Source organism: Drosophila tropicalis, unplaced genomic scaffold (genome assembly GCF_018151085.1).
Source record: "Drosophila tropicalis isolate 14030-0801.00 unplaced genomic scaffold, ASM1815108v1 contig_859, whole genome shotgun sequence".
In the NCBI taxonomy this organism is placed as follows: Eukaryota; Metazoa; Arthropoda; class Insecta; order Diptera; family Drosophilidae; genus Drosophila; species Drosophila tropicalis.
Genome location: NW_027173353.1, coordinates 6,114,837 through 6,137,255, shown reverse-complemented (window position 1 = coordinate 6,137,255; position 22,419 = coordinate 6,114,837). Strand labels below are relative to the sequence as shown.

Below are 22,419 nucleotides of genomic sequence, written 5' to 3'. Positions count from 1 at the left end.
TTTCTTGCCTTTGTTTCTTCTCTTTTGTTAATTGTTTGCATTTTTCTTGCTGCTGTTGTTGTTTTTACTCTTTCACTCATTTGCATTTAGTTGCGGCATCGATTGGTGATTTATTTATGGTTTTTTTCGTTGTTGTTGTGGTTGTTTCTTGTGTCTCTTTATTTGATGTGGTTTTTGTGCCAATTCTCATTTAAGCAGCTGCAAGTGGATACCAAATGTCTGATCAAATTGATCGAAAAAGTGAACACACATTGGTTAACTGTCAAATGAAAATTTACCACAAATTGTCCAAGTATTTTGACCATAAACAGTGTTGCCCACGCCAACTAGTAAGCCAGAGGGTATAGAAAGAAGAAAGAAAGAAGACCGAATCGGACTGAGCACATAGCAACTGACTGGAAAGGAATGTTGCAGCAAAAACCACAACAACAACAACAACAACAAAGATGCTGCACAACATCTTTAAGCTATTTTTCAAGTTTGGCATTTGGACTCGTTATAAGGAATGCTGTCTCCAGCACCAGTGAGATTGGCCATTCCCAATGAAAAAGAGATATCACGCCGTACGTTAAAGTGTTACACACAGAGACAAATAAATCTACATACAATTTCATGCGCTAAACTCCTGGCCTGGCCAGGATGATAGACAGACAGACAGCTCGTTAGTTGTGTACCAGCTCAAGATTAGAGAGTTTCAATGGAAAATTGTGCAAATTTGTAGGCGTAGTTAGTTAGTTACACACACATACACACACAAACATGTGTTTCAATTTGTTAAAGTCTACCAAAATCGGAATACATTTAATCAAAGATTATTTTGCTTCAGGCCAATAAACACTTTGAAAAGTCATCTTAAAATATGTATCTACATATTGCCACGATATAATTACCAATATAGTCATACATTTATATATATATAACTCCTATAATTTAATCAACCTTAATTAACCAGAATTAATATCACCTTATCCCGTGTATATTGCTCTAATTTTGTATCCTATTGGATCAACATAAATTGATGAATTTAAAACTAAATAAGAAAGTTTTTGGGACCATATTTTATTTCTTAAACTACTGAAATTTCAATATTTCAGACCGATTTTAGTCTAGAAAATATAACTTATTGTTAGATCCGCCACTGATCTATAAAAATGTTAAGAATATATTCTTAGAAAGTAGAAAAATTAGTTTAATAATTATCAATTATAATTGATCAAAGTTTCAGTTATTGTTTCATTCGTTATATCCACTTAAATTTACTATCAATTTAACAAACTGTGATAACATATCAAATTAGGTTTAATTTTAATAGTTTTAGAATATTTGTAATCATATTAAAAAGATTTTAGATTTTTTTAAGGAAGGATGTATTTAGTTTTTTCTTAACATTTTACCATCTTATCATTGATTGGATTGATTTATAGTTGTCAATGGATTTTGAGTGATTTTTCGATGAGAATTTCTTCGAGTTAAGAAAGTATTTTGAATATGTATAAGAAACTATTTAGATATCAAATCAAAGTGCTGGCTTTAACAAGTCCTATAAATACACATTAGACTCATTCTTAAATCTTAAATGTAGATAAATTTAAATGTTCTTTAGGAACTGTTAAAACTTGTCGGGTTTTACTCATGACAATGTTGCAGAATTTTAGTGGGCGTTAAAAATTAATTGATGTGAATTCGGATGATTGTGCTTTTGTCTCCTGTTTGCCGATAAATTGGCAATTTGTGACAGGAAAACTCGTTCCCCAGTTCCAAATACACACACACATACATATACATACATACATATATATTTTGCATTCCGTATTTGCTTTAATCTTTAAACTGGCTGGCATATAAAATTTGTGCCGATTGCAGGCAACGAAACAGTTAGCTTGACCGCCTGTCTACCCAATTGAGGTCGCCAACAGGTTTTTGGGAAGCCAAAAGGCACAAAAATAAACGAAAAAGCTAACACACAAACACATAAAAAAAAGAGCAGCTGAAAGTTCTGTCTTCTCTTCTGGCCTGGCTGCAGGCGAGGCATCAGTTTTGTTGGCTTTTTTGGCCTATTATTTGATCGCTTGAGGGGGGAAATAATCTTTGGATTTTTAACGCATTTTAACGCTATAACTTTTTCTCTTTTGAGAAACAAATGTGGCATGAAGTTGCATTCTATGGCCAAGTGATGTATGCTAATGTGTTGTCGTTCCATTAGCACTCTTTCAAGTGGGTTAACACTCACTAAAAGGTAACCGCAAGAGCATAGTTTCAGTTTCACAGTCTCTAGGTGAAATCTCCAGAACAGATTTAAATTTTACTGAAATTTAATCACCAACAGGAAAGCAAAAATAACAATAATATTAAAGCGCAACGGAAACAAGCAACAGCAAAAGCAGCAACAAAAATCGAAACAGACTTTAATTTAAATTTCAATTCTCTGAGAACATGAAAGGAAGAGACAAAGATGCAGAGGATGAGGCATGCAGAGAGTGGAGGTGGAGGTGGAGATGGAGATGGATGGAGAAGATGTGCGAGAAGTTTGTTCCACATTTAAATTTACACGTGAGATTTATGCGTGGCGGCAACGCCGCATCATTTTGACCCCTCATCAGATGTTTATTTATATGTTTAACGTTATGTAAAATGACATAAATATACATACATTCATATGTCCATGTATGTGTGTATGCAACACCTGAGTTATGCATGCCTTTAAGATTATGCAAAACAGAAGTTTGCTTAGCCATAAAGCACTTTAAATTATTTATACGCACAATTTCTCCGTTGAGTTATGCATAGAAAATTCTTTAGTTCAAATTATGTACAAAACAAATATATATACGTACATTTGTACATACATATAGGCCGCCTCTTAGTGGAGGCGTGTTTCGGCCAATATTTGTTTGGCAAAAAGAATTTGGGTTGGGCTATCTCCACGACGGAAGTTGTGGGCGCCGTTTTGAAATGTCAACGTCTTTTGTACCGGCTTACCATTTAAGGCATGATGCCAATTAGTGGGCAGGCAGCAAGCATACAGGGCCATTAAAGGTGTCATGGAAATTAAGCCGACTTTAAGGAGGAATGGCGAGCATAGTCTAACGGGGGTCAAAAGGTCAAGGATAGTGCAAAATTTCTTTGTTAACGACAACACAAAATGGTTTATAAGACGGGGGAAGCAAATCGATTTTAGTAATTGGTAAAGTAAAGAATTAAATTTCTGGCGATTATTTAATGTAGTCCTCATTTTGTTGGAAAGTTATTAAATTTCACTTTGTTTATGTATGTCTGTTTGGCCATAAACTTGGCTAATTAAGCTAATATGGCAAACAAATTTTGCAGTTGTACCATTTGGTTTCCTAGTTCACACGACCAAGAACAAGTTTTTGCTTAAATTTTCGACAACTTTAAGTTGTCATTAGCCAAAAAATTGTTGTTGTTTTGTTATTGCCTTTCGTATGCTTGTTTCTATTATTGCTCTTGAGAATTCGCCGGATGTTGGTGCAGGCAACAGGTAACTTGGCAACAAACTTGTGCGACAGCAATAATAATGACAACAACAACAACAACAACAGGAACAGCAACAACAGCAGCAACAACTTTAGCAATAACAACAATCTCCGGCGGAGACGACAAACAAACAGCAATTAATTTGAAGCCAAGAAGTTGAAAGAGATGAAAAATGTTAGAGTACGACTACTAATACCTTGATACTTAACTAGTTACTTACTAGTATACATAAGTGAATGTTTATTTTCGAAAAGTCACGGTTAATGTAACAAACTCAAAGCCAACTCATATTGACTCCCTATAGGCCACCCCGGGGACTGGTCTAGTCAATGTCCATCACTTAATTCGTTTGATTATTTGACATATGCTGGCGAAAAGGTTTTATGCTTTTGGTTGGTGCGTCAATTACCTTGAATTTGACATGGCTATCAAGCAGAGTTTACCTTTCGGGCTTCCGCTCAAGAGTGAGCAGCGAACTTAAACCTCAAGTCGCCTGTCAATATATATCGCTTGTCATTGCTGCTTACTGGCTGACTGACTGACTGTCAAATGGACGAGCAACAACAGCATAACATAAAGTCAAGTTAATTGAAGCTGCTTCTTCACACACACACACACACACACAACAAACAACAACAACGACAGCAAGAACAACAACAAATATGTATCTGTTCAAGTTGATTACCCAACATGAAACATAAAATACTTAGGGCTTGGCTTGGAAATTGTAAATATATGAACGCGAGCGAGGGTCCATATAAAATGTTTGTCAAGCAAATAAACAAGGATTAGACTCTCAGAGTTAAAGAGTATTGATAATGATCGATTAACTTCAAGTACTAAAGTAACAACTACAAGGCTCAACGGAGTTGAATGAATAGATAACCATATGATATTTATAGGTAGCTTTACTTGGTCTATTTTCATCTCGGAATAATGACGTCATACAAGCAACCAACCAGTTAAGATGATTAATCTTTGATGACAAAAGAACAGAGGTTAAAAAACACATTATTTTGACATTAATCATACGAATCCTTCTATGTATAGGGCATGTTATTTGTCCGATTAGCTTTTAAGAAACCACATGCCAATTATCCAGACTAAAGGATAGTGAAACACTATGCTATACTTAAATACTACTAAAAAAAACTTACCATTGTCTGTTGGTCTCTTAAACACTTTGGTTTTCTGAATGGTTCAGTCATATATTTCTTTCAAAAAGTCATTTGAATGAGCAAATAAGACAAATCAAATATTTCAAATATCATTGTCGAATACCCAAAAGTTTTGATTGCATTATTGAAATTCTCTAGTCAGGTAGGCTTAAAATATTCCATAATATCATATGTGTAGATTATACAGAATCGTTTCTGTGAATAAATCCTTATTTTATATTAATCAAGAGGACTTTAAGATCTTTTTGAACATTAAAATTGGAAGCAGAATATATTGCAGATTATGGAAAATTTGTATATGGATTCGACTTGGATGAAGTTTAACCATTAAATAATAAACTGATTTGTTTGGCTTGGCAACTGTTCAAAAATCCCTCGTATTCATATGCAATTTATTTTTAGGAGCTGTCAGTTTATTACAGGAAAATGTTTTATGTTTATTTTCACAAGAAAGCTGTAGTGTACATATGTATATAGGCATACAAAAGAAGTCTGGGATGCCAGAGTCGGGGCTGGGTTTAATCAAGCGAAAAGACGGGCCTCTTGTATGCATAAATGGCTGAACACCCTCAACACCAGCTCGATTCTACCTTCTGCCTCCCTCTCGCTCTCTCTCTGTCTTATATCACTCTTGTGTCTTTTCTTTTCTTCAGTTATATAGCTAAATCCAAATGTTTCAAGGTTATGTTCCCATGTCGGCGGCGTCTTGGTGTTCGTTTTCAATACATTTTTGTTGCTTTTCTTTCACTTCTGTTTTGCTGTTGCGTGACGCAGATAAAGTTGACGAGGAGACGACGCCAAAGTTGGGGCACAGCTGCTGCTGCTTGCTACATGAGGAACTGACTTGCCACAGTAACAATGGTCTACAAATTAATAAATGAAAACGCATTCATTCATGCCACAACAACAGTCCAGCTAGGGTACCAGGATGCATACATTGTCCGTCCCCCAAGTCCTCAAAGAACTGATTACTTTACTTTTTTCTTGCTTCAAAGTGCACGCACATGTGTTGATGCAACATGTTGCTTGATTAAGAGTAACAAAAAAATAAGCAAAGAAGCTTAGTGAGTCGTTTACTTCCCACAAGCATATTGCTTGGTTTTATGATTGAGCGCCCCTCTTTGCTTTTACAGAACTTTTCTTTTTGTCTTATAATGTTGTTTAATTTTTTAATTATGCGCTGTAAAAACACTTTATGATACATAATTCTCTACGCCATCAAAGAATGAATAAAACAAGTTGAGAATTCTTTTGGTGACATAAAAACCACAAAAATGAAAGAGAAACAACCGGCAACAGCTGGAACCCTAAAACCTGCTGCGTGGGATAATGTTGTTGTTGTTCAACATTTTTTTTTTGTATTTTGGTTTAATTTTTGGACTCTAGCAATTTGTTGCATTTTGTATTTTGTGGCAGCGACATTTGTTGCAACGGTCTGGTCAGTGACAGAGATGGAGTTGCATGACTCATGGACATGGACACTTGGACACATGAACACATTGCTGCGGTTTCCTTTCCAGCTGCAAATGGTCACAGGCCCGCAAAACCAGCAACAACAACAACACCACCAACGAATTGCAACGAATCTAGCCAAATGGCAAGTCAACATAAACATTAACTTTAGCCAGGCAAGTAAAACAAACAAACACATACAATTCAAAAACCTTTCTATGACTTTTTGACTTCAATGGGTCTGCCTATGTACCTGTTTTTCAGTTGTTGTTGTTGAGCAATATGTTTACTTGACTTTTATGACACAATTAGAATATGTTTAACGAAAGAAAACAAAACGAAGCAACACAAAAATTGTTGCAAATGAGTCACAGAAATGGCAAACAAGTTTTGCCAAATATTATATGTATGCAGGAGGTCTGGCAGCGGTCTAAGCATATTGTAGGTGAAAACAGAGTGGCGAAGTCGTGTAATTGTATGCCAAAGGTCAACAACTATATTGGATTTGCAATTTGAGCAAACAGAGAACGGGCAGACACAGTTTGCTAGCTAGAATAGGGTACCAACGACATATGAGATACCCTCTCCATAACCTACTACTGTGCTGTGGAAATAAAAGGCCCATTCTTATTAATTTTTAATAAGTAACTATATAAAGTAAACTTAATTAACAACACTTTTGGTGTTGAATACTCTTGTAGACTATATAGTGGGCAAATATTCCATTTCTATACCTTAAATAAGTAATCTATTATGTTCATTTGGACTTAATACTTATTTGTTAACCCTTTTTAAGAAACATACAATGGGATCGAATCTTCTTGGCATTGAATCATATTTAGAACTATTCAAAATTTATGTCCCATCATAAATATTCATCATATCAGACTTAAAGCCATTATAATGCAACTTTGCTAGTATGTTTAGGTTCGTTTTCCTGCTAGAAACGTTCATTTTAAAGTGACATAAAGGATCATCGATAAGTTGACTTTATCTTGGAGCCATTTACAATATCAAGAATTTGATTATCAAGTTGTGAAGTGTTCGAAATTGAATCCCAAAGATTTTTCAGAATCTTTTACTTTCGTTCATTTACAAAACCTTTTGACACTTTCATACAAGTCAAATAATCGATACGACTGACTTGCAAATGAATATATATATGTACATACAAATGTGGGAATGGACTCTATGAACCAGAAAAGATCTAGGGTATTCAAATATGTATATTGTTTGATAAATTGTTGAAATGTCAGTTAGTTGTTAAGTTGGTGCATTCGACATTTTGTGGGCTTCATTCATTGTTTGCTTGTTACTTGGTTTACTTTAAAACTTGAAAGTCTGCCAAAAATATTAAGTACATACTTACAAATTTCACGCAACGTTTGGCAGAAAAAAAACAGAAAACAAACCAAATATTACGTATACGCAATGGAGCGCAAGGTCAAATACATGAGTAGAAAGAAAAAAAGTAGCAACCAACTGCAATGACAAAAAAACAAAAGCCAACACTTGGGTTGAAGGATGTCTGGCAGCTGTTGTTGATGTTTTAACTGCCGCTCAAAACTGTCGCTAGCTGGCAGCAACAACAACAACAGCAGCAACAGCTGCTAATGCTGCTGCAACAAAAGAAAGCCAGTAAACCAAGTTCAAAGTTCAATGGAAGCAAACAAACAAACATAAGCAGCAAAAACATCAAGCAATTAGCCAGAAACAAAGTTCAACTACAGGGCGAGAGACATAGAGAAAGAGAGATAGAGAGAAAGAGAGAAAAGAAAAATCAATTTGCAATGCAAAAAGTAAGTTATTCATTTTGGGCATTGAACCTGCTGCAGCTAAACCAAGAAACTAACTAAGACTGCATTAAATAATCGTAAATTAGTTTGCCACACACACACGCAGAAAAAAAAACAAAAGAAGACAAACAGACTTATAGAGAGAAAGAGAGAGACAGAGACAAAAGCGAAAGAAACAGTTACATATCTATTGTGGATTGTGGATTTTCCCTTTGGCAACTTGCACTTTTCTTTTGTTTTCGCATTTCAAAGCCAACAAATGCGGGGACAGAGGACGGATAGGGGTCTCTTTTTGTGTACAATTCGTGAGAAGTACAATCAATTGATGTGGTTAGTGCTTTGAACTCGGCCAAAGCTAATTAAATCGGTGCAACATTTGAAAGTTCGGCCAGCAATTGAGTTGCCGTTATGCTGCAGTTGACACGCCCAAGACAAGGCTTTTGGGTTTGACATTTAATTGGCATTAATTACATTCGCCCCACCACCACCACCAGCATTACCAGCACCACCTGTGTTTGTACTTTGGTTAGAGCCACAACTTTCACTGTCGTGTCGCCTACACCAAAAACGGCCAAACATGGCCAGATCCACAGAGAGAGAGAGAGAGAGACACGACAAAGGCATAGAAAAAAGTTACTGAGAGACGGAGAAATCATTGCAATTGACAGTTTCAATTGAGGCAAAACGAAAATATCATATCCACTCTGGTGGCTAACTAATGGCAGTTGACGCTTATCGCATTATCTAGCAAATCCATTATCATTTTGACAGCAGCTGTAGTTAGATGCCAACACACACACACACACACACACACACACAATGCAGTTGGCTTTGAAGCATGACTAAGTGACAGATTCGCACACTCGTTCATTCATTAGTTTAATTCTTAAAATCATTTGTTAATTTGGCATAGAAATGTGCCATATGTAGTTGCTATTGTGTTGCATGTCTAGATCAAATTAAATCATTTGCATGGCCCAAATAGCACTTTTAGCACCTCCTAATAATTATGTATGCCCACTAAAACCAACATTAATTTATAATAATAAAAGAGTTCCACTACAGTGGCTGGTGGCGCCACCAACATTACATATCAACAGGCTGCCGTCGGACACGTGTGCAACTTGTGTCACTTGTCTGGAATTTCCTCCAACCAACCAAATCAGATAACTAGATAAATTTGTCTTGATTTTTTTTATTGCTCTTTTTTGTGTGTCTTTTTCCCTGTTAGAAATGGAAAGTTTTTATTGTTTAAAAGCACAAATCTCTCAGACTAAACGTTTGAATGCAGCTGTCCGGACCAGGTTGGGCCTTTTTGTTGTTTTTGTTTCTAACTGAAAGATCTGAAAATCTTTTCAATTGTCTGGAATTTAATACGCGAGCAGCTTGAAACATTGCCGGTAACAATTATAATTGTTTTTTTTTATTTTTGTCTCTTGTTTTGTTTTGGAAACTATTCTGTCTCGTTTCGTTCCGAGACAATGGAAAGTTGGCAAAAAGTTTCTTTCTACCATAATATTTATACCCTCTGTGGAATGTTTTGAGTCAGATAGAGTATATTAGAATTAACGAATATCATGGCTTTTACATAATTATAAAGACTGTTTTAATAGGTGATACTAAATAATTTGACTTATAGACCTATGTTACTTATCAGTAAAATCATTCCACTTCTATTTTTTCGGATTGGGGGAAATGAAATTGGGTAAATCCGTCCCTTAAGGTATGACACAGACAGTCAACACATTTTCATTAAATTTTAAGCCAGTCTAACTAAATAAACAATAAAGACAGCTCCTTTTTAACTTGAAAAGTGTGTACAGTGCTTATGTAAATAGTGAGTTTTCCGACTGCGTATTACTTACTTTAGGGGGCAAATTCTACCCCTTCTAACATTTCAAGGTTCTCTTGAAATGTGCCCAGTTCAGATTCTTTTCAACTAACTCAAAATGTCTGTCTTCTTTTAGCCATTTAACTAACAGTCTGTTGGTGAATTCTTCGCACAGGTTGGCACAAAAATTGTCAAAAGTTGATTGTTTTGTTTCAGTTAAAGTCAAACATCCAATGTTGGTAGAAGGTATATTTAAGTCGTTGGATTCCAGTTGGCTTTAAAGATGAAAATTTGTTCAGTTTTCACGTATTTTTTTTTCTTTGGCTTTGTCGTTCAACTTATGCCATTCCCTTCAACAGTTCATTGTCGTGGCATTCGCATAATTTCTGCGTCATTTAACACACTCCACACATGCTTTAATTGGCGGCCAATTAAAAAATAAGCACCAACAATGCTTGGTGTTTTTGCTGTTGTTGTTTTCTTTTAGCTGCTGCTGTTGGACATGTTGCATTAGCATTTGCAATCTTTGCATGCCATTTCCACAGTCAATAGTCGGATGGCTATGCAATTTCTTCCTGATGTTACACCCTCTCTCCCCTCTTTTTAACTGACAACACATTGTTAGGCGCCTCGAATTACAAGTGTTTTCTTTTGCCTACGCTGCCCTCCCGTGCCCTCTGGCTGACTACCTGGCTTTGCATAACGACGCCGTGGCAGGTCTTTCAATTGCAATTCGAAATGCATTTGCACATTTGCGGTAAATTATATGGCCAACACTCTGGGCATACCAAATACACGTTACGCATTTTTGCATTCTGTGTGAAAGTTTCATTTGATTTTTCCATTTTTCCCCACCTTCCATTTCGTGCTTACCTGCTTGAACTTTGCTCCTGTCCAGTCTATCTGCCACTCGATCTCCTCTGTGTGTGTGTAGTTCGATTGTCTGTAAGAAGAAACCAAAGAAAAGATTGAGCAACCATTCAATTGCTTGTTGTCAAATGTTTAGTTCAATGACCTCCCCCTTTCTTGGGCGCCTGCAATGGCCAAAAACAAAAAGAAATAACAACCAAAATGCCCCATAAAAATCTGAGCGTAACTCAAAATCGAATTACAAAATGTAGCCACTGGTTTTCTGCTTGGATCAGCCTTCGCTAACCCTCAGCCTCCCCCAAGCCAAGCAATGACCCGAATTCGATGCACGTACCACTCGTATTTCAAGCCACCCTCGCCCAATCCTCCCCCTCTAGGCCCCTTGTACCACTAAATGTATTTGGTGGGGTATTTTTTTGATTTTTTTTTGGTAGGTGCCTTATGCCTTATGCAGTTTTTGTTGGCCGAGTGTTGGCATTTCGGGCCATTTAATCGATGCCAATGCCTTAGTCTCAGTCTCAGAGACGTCTCGAGTCTCGACTTTGCGCCAAGTCGTAATCGAGCTGCAAAATATTTATTGTCATTCTCTCGTGTCTGTGAGTGGTAGTCAGTTTTATGCACTTGAACACATTGGTTTCTTTTTTCCCTCTCTTTCTCTCTCTCTCTCTCTCTGGCTATGTGCATAAATTGCAAAAATAAAAAAAGAAAAGAGAACAAAAACTACTCATCAAGGTTAACGTGTCAAGTGCCAAGTGGTTTTACACTTGTTCTTAGAGAATGGGTTTGGCCATATATATGTATGTATATCAAATTCTTGTATATGTCAATTACCAGTCATGATATGCTAAGAGTTAATCACCCAATGCATTGGGAACCTGAAGTAGTTTAAGCCAAACAACTTTGTCGCAATTTGCATATTCAGCCAGAACGAGCCGCAACTCGATTGTTGTGTGGGTGAGGGAAATAAAAGTTTTGTCTGATAATTAACATCTCAGATACTGCACATAAAGATTAAGAGATTTCGGCTACGAATACTTACACGTATTCAAGTAGTTTTTTAAGCACGACATATTTAACAACTAAAATGCGGAACATTTTAAAGTAACAAATTTGAACCAATTTACAAAAAAATGTCTCAAAAGCTGTTCTAAGTTATTGGTTAAAATTAGAAAAGGGAACAAATGTTTAAATAATTGAAATATTCAAGTGACAAAACAAGTCTAAAGTTTAGTGACTAAGTCATGAAATATTTGGTAAGTCATATTTGGGGTTATTTTTCTCGAACGTTATCAACTTTTTTTCAAAAGAAACTTGATTTTCAGTTAATTTTTTTACGATTTTCGGTGAGGTTTAAACTTGTATCTAACTGAGAGCCCAACAAACTATTCTTCTTCCAATCGAACAGATTTTAAATTTCATTTGAAAGTTCCTTTGTTTACGGTTAATGGAATTTGAACATTTCTCAAGCATTAATTAACCAAATTTCAATTAACTTTCATGTCAGTACGTAATTTGGAGGTGTCTTTGCGGCCATTTTACTTACTCTTACCCATTCGTCTTTCACAAATTGCCTTCTCTCAACTTTGGCTTACTGAAGAAATGGCCAACAGCCTAAATATGTATCTTTTCGGTTACCTAGAATTCAACATGTTATAGGGAACCGACCACACCGGTCGACATTTGCGATTGAAAACTACATGCGAATAATACTTTAAGTAGGTCCATACAAACAAACATACAACAATAATCAAGTTTAGGAAATCTAATGGTCACATAATAAAGAACGGCTTTTGGTGGATTCAATGGAATTTCAAGAGCTCTAAATAAAGTGCGCCAACGAACCACACGAACCACCACCACCACCACGCAAAACCCCAAACACTAAATCCAACCTGAGACAGAGACAGAAACTGAGGCTGAGAGACTGTGATAATAAAACAGCAGCAAGCGAAGGTCATTACTGGAAAAACGGGTTTTCTATCCCCTCCTGTCCAGACCTCACTTATTCTTTCTCTCTATTCCCGCGCCCCTCTCCCTCTCTCTCGCTCTTTCTCACTCTTTCTCTCTGACTATCTTTGGCTTTCTGGCTTTTAGTTGAAATGAGTAAGCATTTAGCTATAAAATACCGTTGGGATTATGGTGCTGAATATGCATAGGCATGGGTATGGGCATGGGGCACGGGGCATGGAGAGGATGGGGATAAATATTCCTCAACAGAATTGTGACTGCAACAAGTTCGTCTTTATGTAGTCAGACGCGATAAATGCTCCCAGTTTTGCAGTTCAAGTTGCAGTTGCAGTTGCTGTAAACTGGCTGGCAACTGCATCTGCATAAATTATGCACCCAAAGCCATTTGCAAATTGTCATTCAAGAAAAACGTAGAGAAGACTTCAACTACAACCACTATGACGACGACGGCGACGACGGCGATGATGATGATGCGAATGACAGGCCAACTGGTTCGAGCTATAAGCCCACGCCATGCCAACGCCTTTTAGCCATGTAGTTGGAGCCTTGTTTTTGCCGCTGCGACTGCCGATGGCGTTTAGCTGCATTTTCCGAAAGGTCAATCTTCTTGCTTGCGATAGGAGTTGAATTTGCAATCAGGAAGCAGATACGTTTGGATGGATGGATATCGCGTGGGGGTAACAAGACAGGAATCATGTTCCTAACGTCGTTCTGTATGGTTGAATTATGGCTTAAAACTTTGCTTTCTGAGCTTGAAATTTATCTAGGTTACCATTCAATTTGAATTGAGGTTTTATTTTAGTTTCGTATGCATTGTTACTTTTAACAAATTAACACATTTTACATAATTTGACTTGGGGTAAAGCCGAATTCTTTAGGGCTATTGTGTGATTGACTAACTGTAAGTGGCATCAATAGTTTATTATACTTTTTTGTGGGGAAGGGGGGGATAGCTATTTCTAACCGGTTCTGTGGCTTAAATCTGCCTCATATCGAATAAGTCTTATGACAACTTCTTATGGCACAATATCCCAAATGACTGTAACCGTTTCTTGCTGTGTTCTTTTCTAACCGTTAAATAAGCGATGAATGAATGCATCCAAAAGGCAGTTTCGAATGCAAATGAAGATGGGGCATTGGAGGTGACTGGGTTTTGCTGCAACTTTCTACAAGTTGAGTGGCATTTATTCAGTTGCAGTTGCAGTCGCCCTCCCTTTTGTCCCCCTCCAATTGAATGCTTCAATGGAGCAGAAAACCTTCCTTGGCCAGAAAGAAAAACTATCTCTCTTTCTGTCTCGGTCGTTCAAGTGCATCATGTCAGTTGTCAAATGTAGTTAATATCATTGCCATCCAAATTTCCAGTTGACTGTGCAAATTTATGCATTAAATTCGATTGATAACCACAAAAGCGGCAGCGACTTTAACAATTTTGTCCACAAATTTTAATTAAACGCATAAACCAAATTGCTGTTTAGCTGCACAATTAAGTTATGCCAATGAGGACCCCTCAGGCCAGGCATTTTGGCTGTCAGGCAGGTGGAGAGTGGGGGATCGGATGGAAGCGGGTGGTCAAGCGGTTTGTTGGCAGTCGACAGGCAGGTGTCGCAACTTTCACCTTGACCGGTTGTCAAATACCAGAAAATGCAATATGCTAGCTTCAGACTCTATGCCAAATTATGATAATTAAGCTAAAGAGAGAGAGAGAGATAGAAAGAGACGAAAAACAAAAAACCAAAACAAAAACCGGCCACATTTAATTAGACATCTTGGCAATGCGAAAACCAAACAAAGAACTTCCCTTCACAAACGAACGGATGAACCAATGGATGGTCAAGTCATTCCATCCATTTGAGTAATTTGCATTTCTAAGCCCAAACGAAACAAAAAATCTGTGTGTGCTTCTTCTTCTAAAAGCGAATCGCATTTTTGTTGTTAATTAGCCGAGAGAAGCGTACGCAATGGCCGTGGCTCATGAAAGGAGAATTCCCATTTTGGCATAAATAAACATCATCATCATCATTATGAGGAAGGGGGGGAATAAACAGAAATGATTGATCAAAAGTTGAATGACCCCTCCCCGATAGAAAGAGCGGATTATGAGTTTAGACATGCCAAACACACATACAAATGAAGGAATTAATAAAGAAGAAAGGTAGTTAATTAATTTAACTAGATGCGTAACTTGCTAACCGATATACTATCTCTATATGACAATTTGTGCGCAACTTGTGAGCAACTTTTGAAATGCATTTGGATCATAAATCAGATCCCCTATTCAACACGTTGTTTCTTTATCCGTAGCATTCCCCCCTACCTCTTAAACATTCCCCTAATCAAATCATGCTTTTGTTGAGTGAAAATGCCTACATGGAAATGCATATTGCCGTAAAGAATGGGAAGTGGGGGGTGGAAGAGCCATCAGCACTATCAGTAGGAAAATGGAATGGAAACTTCCTCATTTAGTTATGCAGTGACTATATATGTATATATATAGTATAATTGGGACCTAGATCATAGTTGCTGAGTGTCTGCACCCCTTGCGGTGGCTATTATTAGCCTAACCTCACTCTGTCTCTCTCTGTTTCTCTATCTGTCTCTCGCTCTCCTACTTTGCCCCGTCACGTCTCGTCTCGTGGTCATGGGCTCCCTTAAGTGCTTAGTTCCGCTTGCGTTTTACAGCGCGTGTCGTTGATTTCTGGAGCTGATTTATCTCCAAATGCATAAACTGCAGCCGTTAGAATGAAAGACAATTGCATAATGAACAGACTGAACGACTTGATGTTGCATCGCTGATGTTTCTCTAGGAGGAAAGTGACGGCACCTTGTTAGGCAATTTACTTGATTCAGTAATTGTCAACATCCTGGAAAATTTCCTTCATCAACAACAGAAGCTCATTCTCCATGGGCTCTTTGTCTCTCTCTCTCTCTCTCTCTCTCTCTCTCGCTCTCTCTCTCTTTCTCTTTTTACCATAGGACATTGATCTTGGTTAAAAGCTGATTGATTTGCAATCGACAAAGCCGATGACGACATAAGACCGAGGAGTAACTATTATGCGGCTCGAACGTCATCGTTCATTGCCATTGGCTTTCACTGTAGTAATCATAGACCAAGTGTTAGCATTGACTTAACATCGCCCACACAGCAACAACCACTTCTTCTTCTTGGCCATTGATGACCTTAGCCTTGGCTGTAAGTATGTGCAAACTGAAAACAAACAAATTGAATATTAAATGCTAGCCAAAACGCAGCCAGCTAAACTATAATCTAAGGTTAATGGGTCTTCATGGCTCTTTTAACTACGATGTGTATATCTAAGCCATTTGCTGCATTTTCAGTAGTCAATCAGATTTGATTGTAGGTTGGTGAATATTTATTTTTTTCTCCCTCTCTTTTGATGCCCCTTGACCTCGTCGTATTGCAAAATATGCCGTTTTTTGCTTTACCCATTGTTGGCTTCATTTCGGACTTGACGAGCCGGCAAACTTGTTGTTGTTGTTACTTCGATCCATAGAGTTAGCTGTACAAACCGGTCAAGAGCAAGGCATAAAAATCTTCTTTTATGGTTGTATTGTTTAGCATTTGCCAATGGGAGAGGGAAGGGTCAGTCCATCTCTGGTCAGTTGACTGGCTTTTCACAATGAAAAACAAAGGGAAAAACGAATGCTAAAGCGGTCATTGGCTGATTATCATCATCATTATCATCAAGATGACTAACAAAAAGTGATAAGCTTACAAATTTTCACAATCAACAACAAAGATGACCTTTCTAATAGTTTAAGCATTAAATTGTGAAATTATTCAAGAAAATCTATGGTTAAAATTTCAATTGAGAAATGAATTGTTAAGCCTTGAACTTACAAAGCAATTACGTTTCAAAAGTTTTTGTTTAACGACTCATATTTCAAAAATATTTTCAATTAAATAAGGAATGGTCACTTTTAATCCAATTTAGGACAAGTGCCTTGAAGCTAAATGATTTTAGCAGTAGAAAACCTTTTCTATGGTTTCTTTTTATAAGTTTTTCTCCCAAAGATATCATTGGACATCCGTTTCCCTAAGAATTAGATGCATTTAGAAGTGAAAACTAGACACCGAGGAGAAGAATCAGGTTGTCTAAGAGCATAATTACATTGACTATAGTCAAGGGCTTTGAAAAAAAGCATTTGAGGGCAAATGCATTAAAGTGTAATAATATGCTGAAGGTCTAGGAAAAAATATCAAATTATAGTCATAAGTCGAAGAAGATGATGCCTGGGCAACTAGCCATTAGATGGTTCTGCGGCTGATCTTGGGTTACACAGTAGCAATTGAAAACACTCAAGTGCGAGAGATGATCCAGATGCAATGTATCTGTATCTGCGATAGGAGGCAATGGGGTCATTCATCCTATCCACAGTGTTGAGATGAGATGGAATGCTGAGAGTCGACATGATACATACATTTGACTTTAGCTTGAGGAGAGACCACGCCCATCAGTGCCCACGTATCTATGGATTACGCACTACAAAGTCGTTTAAGTGCGACTTGCTCTTCAGGCATTGTTCAGTCTGAGCAGGAAGTTGGAGAAATATTACCAAAATCGGCTTATGGCATTATGTGCAATAACTCTTAGGATTTTTTTTTTGTGAGGCTAAGTCCAAATTGAAATGCTTTGCCACAGTGCCATAATTAAAAAACCAAATTGAAATTGTTTCTCGTCGTTTAGTTTCAACTTCATTTTCGCTTTCGTTTTGATATCGTTAATTGCATAATTTCCAGTTGCCAGTTGCTAGTTTCAATTACTATCTAAATACTAATTGCAGCAAATCTCTTTTGATTTGGTCAACACCAAACAACAAAACATAGGCTGAAAAACAATTTAAATTATTAATTAAGAAACATTTGTTCATTTGTTCATTTAGTTATGGATATGGGTGAAATAATTTCATTTTCCATGCCCAAACCTGATGATGATTGCAAGTCAAATCAGTAGCTAAAGTTACTTTTAACTCATTATTATTTTCCATTAGATTTGGGTGCGGAAGTCTTGTTCACAAGGGGGAATCGATTGGCCAACCAAGCAACCAACGATCGCCCAACGTCAGAGCGAACGAGTTTTCAATATTTAATTGCATAAAATTGTAAAATTGTGTTTAATTGTTGCGCAAACAAGTCGAACAGGGTGACTCAATGCACAGTAAAAAACAAGAAACAGAAACAATATAGAAGAAGAAAAACCAATGGATCATAAAATTGGAAATGCCAATTACATGTGACTTTTAATTAAATCTAATCGATTTTTTTTATAGAAGTACAGCTCATTAAAAAAATATATCAATTTCAATGGCTTTTGAGTTCTTAATCCAATTTTTGCAGTGTAAATTCTAATTATTTATTAATCGAACAACTAATCAAATGGAATGTTGCACTTATTTTGCATAACAAATTAATATACTTTACATTAACATGATAATTTCTAATAAAGAATATATTAACTTAATCTATGGACAGAATTTTCCCATTTTGAAATCTTTTAAGGGATGTGTTTGACTTTCATATCTTTTCCTATTTGATTCGTCTGCTGAGTTTAAACAGGAAATTGAAACTGAAATTGCAAAAATCTGACTATGTGACAGAGAGACAGAGTCTAATGCAATAATCGTTAGCCATGATGGAATGAAGGAAATCTGTTTAAAATTGTTTTTTTGGGAATGAGGAATGGAATGAAATTCCTTTAAACTAAAAGCATCTCGACCATGACCTAACTAAATGTTTGTTTCAGGCTAAAAGTGAGGAAAATAATTTCACACACACATTTCGAAATATTGCCAACGGGGCCAATTTGAACTACTCAAAAAATACACACTCATACACACACACACACACGTAGATATACTGATGCATTGAGAGTGAAACAATCTAACATTTCACGCTGCACTTAAAACGACTTTCAAAATGTTTTCACTTGCCACACGTTGCAACTAGGCAGGCAACTGCTGCCCGCCCACAGCATGGCAGTCAAGCGAAGTCAAAACCTAACCCTCTTCCCCTCCTCTCCACCCACCACTGACAAGACTGCCATGACTGCCAAGACTGACTTTGCCGCACCCAAGCCAAATGCTTTATTTGGCACTGGGATAAAGCCAGTATTCTATTCCCAGGCGCCAAATGCCCTCCTCAAAGCAAAGACGTTCAGAATTTTGAGTGAAAAATTTACTATGCATGCCTCAAAGATACATATAGTATATATATTGCACGTGCTTTTGATTCCAGCTGCTCCTCCACAAATTGCCAAGTCCAATTCAATTGAAAAGCGGCCACTAAATCATAAAGTTCGTTTTGCAGACAATCTATAATAAAAATAAAAGAAAATAAACCATGCGAGATACTTTTGGCAGAAACTGAACGTGACTAAGAGGGATCTCACTGGCAATGCTCCTAATACGAAGAAATAGAGGGCTAGTTAGATGGTATGTACCTAGTTTTATGGCCCGGCCAATGGCCAATCAATGTTGTTTTTCTTTTTGATTAAGCGTATTTATTTATGTTGTCTATCAGTCGATCGGTCGGTCGGTCGGTGCGTCGGTTTTTGCGGCTCTCTTTTTCAAAATCGTGGCCTGCAATTATTGGCCATTATTATTAGGTCCGAGCCAAGCGCTCTTGACTATGGATATGCGGGGAGGCTTGGGGTGGTTGAGACTACGGACAGCCGGAACTCGATGGCCATCGATTGCCAACAATAACAACAACAAGGAAATTGCCAACAACTGCCAACTGTATGCCTCAATGAGTTAATAATTATGCGAATCAAAATTGCATTGTAAAAACGAAATGTAACAAGTGCAAAAAAAACAAATTCAATTATTAACTTGGCTAGTGCCAAGTGGCGCCATCTACTTACAGCAGTAGCAACAACAACTGTTTTGGCCATGCTAACATGGCAATTAAGTACACAGACAGAAAAGCCCAACTTACCACAATCAATCTGTGAAATGAAATAAAAATTCTAACAAACAGACAAATAATAACACCAAATTTATGACTGTTAGGGGCAAAACCTGATTGAGTTTGTTTAGTCATCGATATTGTGGCGAAAATTATAATGAGCCAAGTAGCCGGTGAGACATTGTCAGGCAGTTGACAAAAACCTGGCCTAATACTAGAGTGACGACTTTAGGGATACCCTGTACTTAGTAAGGGGTTAATCAGTCCCCTCCTAATCCGATCATATTCCAAACTCTCTAAGATCTCAGCTAAAGTTTGGGTTATATCGAGTATACCCAAATTCTAATTGTTATGCAGGGTAAACAAAGGTGTGAAACTGGCAACATGATGAAATCATGCAAAGACAACTAGCCACCAAAATACACCACCGAACCACAATTCAAGGTTATAACCAAAACAAAAATTTCGGAATTTGTCTAAGACTTCCCATAAAAAGACACAGCAACAACAACAGCAACAACGACAACAATATCAAATTGAAAGTAAATTGCAGTTTTTCTATTGGATTTTTGTGTGTGGTTTATGTTTTTTATGATTATGATTATGCAAGTTTTAGGCAGATGCAAGTTTAATAAAACTTTACAAAATGTTTTCCCTAAAAAGTGAAGAAAAAAACAATGATTACTGACAGCTGGTCATTTATAATACTTTCTGACCACAACTTATGACTGTAGCAACATCCACGACGACGATGACGATTGTCAGTTGACCCACATGGCTATGGCTCATACATAGATGTTTGCTATTGATGTTTTTAGGGTTTAACCAAGGGGCAAGAGCCATTAAGGCGGCAATTAAAACAAGCCAAGATTGAGATTGAGAAGCCTGGCGTTAGAAGCATTTTACTGTTCGTTTTGATTGACAGACAAATGCAAAGGGGAGAGGAAGGGGGGGAGAACCAGTTGGTGATGATGGGTAGAATACAGAGGCATATGGAAAGACATTCAGATTGTATCTGTTCTTTATTTTTAATGTTTGTGAGTGAGTGTGTGTGCTTTTTTCTATGGCCTCAACCTCATTTACAGTTGTGGCCTTTCTTTCTCACTCGGCTGCTGCTGCTGCTGTTGCTCATTGTGTGTGCATTACTCTATGGCTTTTCTTCCGCTTTTAACGGTTCATAATTGAAATTATAATTCAATTTATCTTTTGCTGCCGCCATACTTTGCTTTTCAATTATATTCAATGCAATGGGAGTTGAAAGTGTTGCCAAGAGTGAAAGATGCTTGCCGATCAGATACAGATACAGATACAAATGGAGATGGAGATGGAGTTACTGAGCAGCAATCATAGGTAACTGTAGCTGAGGTTGAGCTTCACTTGGCCACTTGGTTGGCTCTTGATGTTGGCGTGCGCATGCGCAAATAAATTTTCATTCGATTGTGACGTTTTCTCTCTCCCTCTCTACTTTTTAAAGTTATTTTGATCTGTTTTTCAATATTGAATTTCATGCACATGCAATACACATAAATATTGTTAAACAAAACCAAAAAACCAAGTGGAAATAATCATGAGGCACATTTGAAAATTGCCTTCACTTGCAATTAAGAACGCTTTCATTTTTCACCTTTTTATCATCTGTCTGCACTTGATTTCTCATTGAAGTCGAAAAACAAGGTAAATTTACTTTTACTGCATGTAATTGAATTAACATTAACACTTTTTTTTTTATACTATTATTATTGTTATTAGTAAGTACTACATTGTACATTAGAGGTAACACGAACATCTCTTGGGATGGAGGCTTCGCCATGGAAAATTTTAAGTTAAAATATGCAAGATGGCTTACAGAAGATGTCTCACGAGCAGATCCTCTGTAAAACTAGAGAAATTTTCTATTAGAAGTCCAAGATCAACTCTGGGTAAGACCAATATTAATCCCAGATCCATTTCTCTATATCTATACTCTTAATATTTTAGACTAAGACTAAGAAAGAAAGTGTTTTGAACATGCTTATTCCTTATATTCATTATGGGACAAAAACAAGAATAAATTAATCATCCAATTCCTCATTGTCAGCTCATTTATTGCACCTTCTCTTTCTTCCCTCAAACAAAATGAATATGTTTTGGAATGTTTTGAGTTTGTTTTTACAAAAATAGAAATGAAAAATGTTGCTTTCTCATCTGTCTCTCCGAAATCTGGATCAAGGCACTTGAGAATTCCCTTTCCCATTTACCAACTCTCAAGAATATACATAAATTGCGGGAATGGTTGCCGCTGATAAAGCCCAAAGCCAATAATGAGGGGTCAATTCAGAAGGCCACTTGGCGTATTTACAAACACAATTTCACATTGATTCATAATTTCTGTTTTTTATCAGCTGTGTATATATATATACAACTTTGACCTGATGTCAATGAGTGATGTGATGGGGGGGGATTGAGGGGAATCTGATGTAATTTGGGAGGGGCCCAGACCCGCACGCGATTTGCATGTGTTTATGTAGAGAGGCAACGATCCACTTATGCAAGAGTCCACATTCTCCCCACCACCCTACACCCGCTCTCTCTCCCACTCTCTCTCGCGCCCTCTCCATCTATCTTTTCGCTTTGAAGGTGTAGTAGAAAGTGTCGTGAAGACATTTGTGGCATAAATTAAGTAATTTTTTTGTTTTTTGTTTAATGTTTGGAATGTTGAATGAAACCAGTAGAAGAAGATGGCTTTTGCAAAATTTCCATGTTGATTGCGTTTGGTGTCATCCACTTTTGATTTATATTCATTTAAGCTTTACGTTTTTCCACAATTAATTGTTATGCGTTTTTAATGCCAAAACCACAACAAATACAATAATAATATCTTATATAAATCAAACATGTGTGTATTTCCATTGCATACTCACTCAA

General features: G+C 37.0%; 1 protein-coding gene across 2 annotated transcripts in view; it reads right to left on the bottom strand.

The window, feature by feature from the left end:
* LOC137582561 (pneumococcal serine-rich repeat protein) overlaps positions 1 to 22,419 on the bottom strand; it is a 34,823-nt gene that overhangs the window by 9,003 nt on the left and 3,401 nt on the right. The window contains exon 2 of one of the 2 annotated variants that reach the window (XM_068297150.1): positions 10,626 to 10,695. The exons of the other annotated variant lie outside the window; for it this stretch is intronic. The gene's annotated coding sequence lies outside the window, so the exon portion shown is untranslated. The remainder of the gene's footprint in view (positions 1 to 10,625; positions 10,696 to 22,419) is intronic. 2 annotated transcript variants of the gene reach the window in all.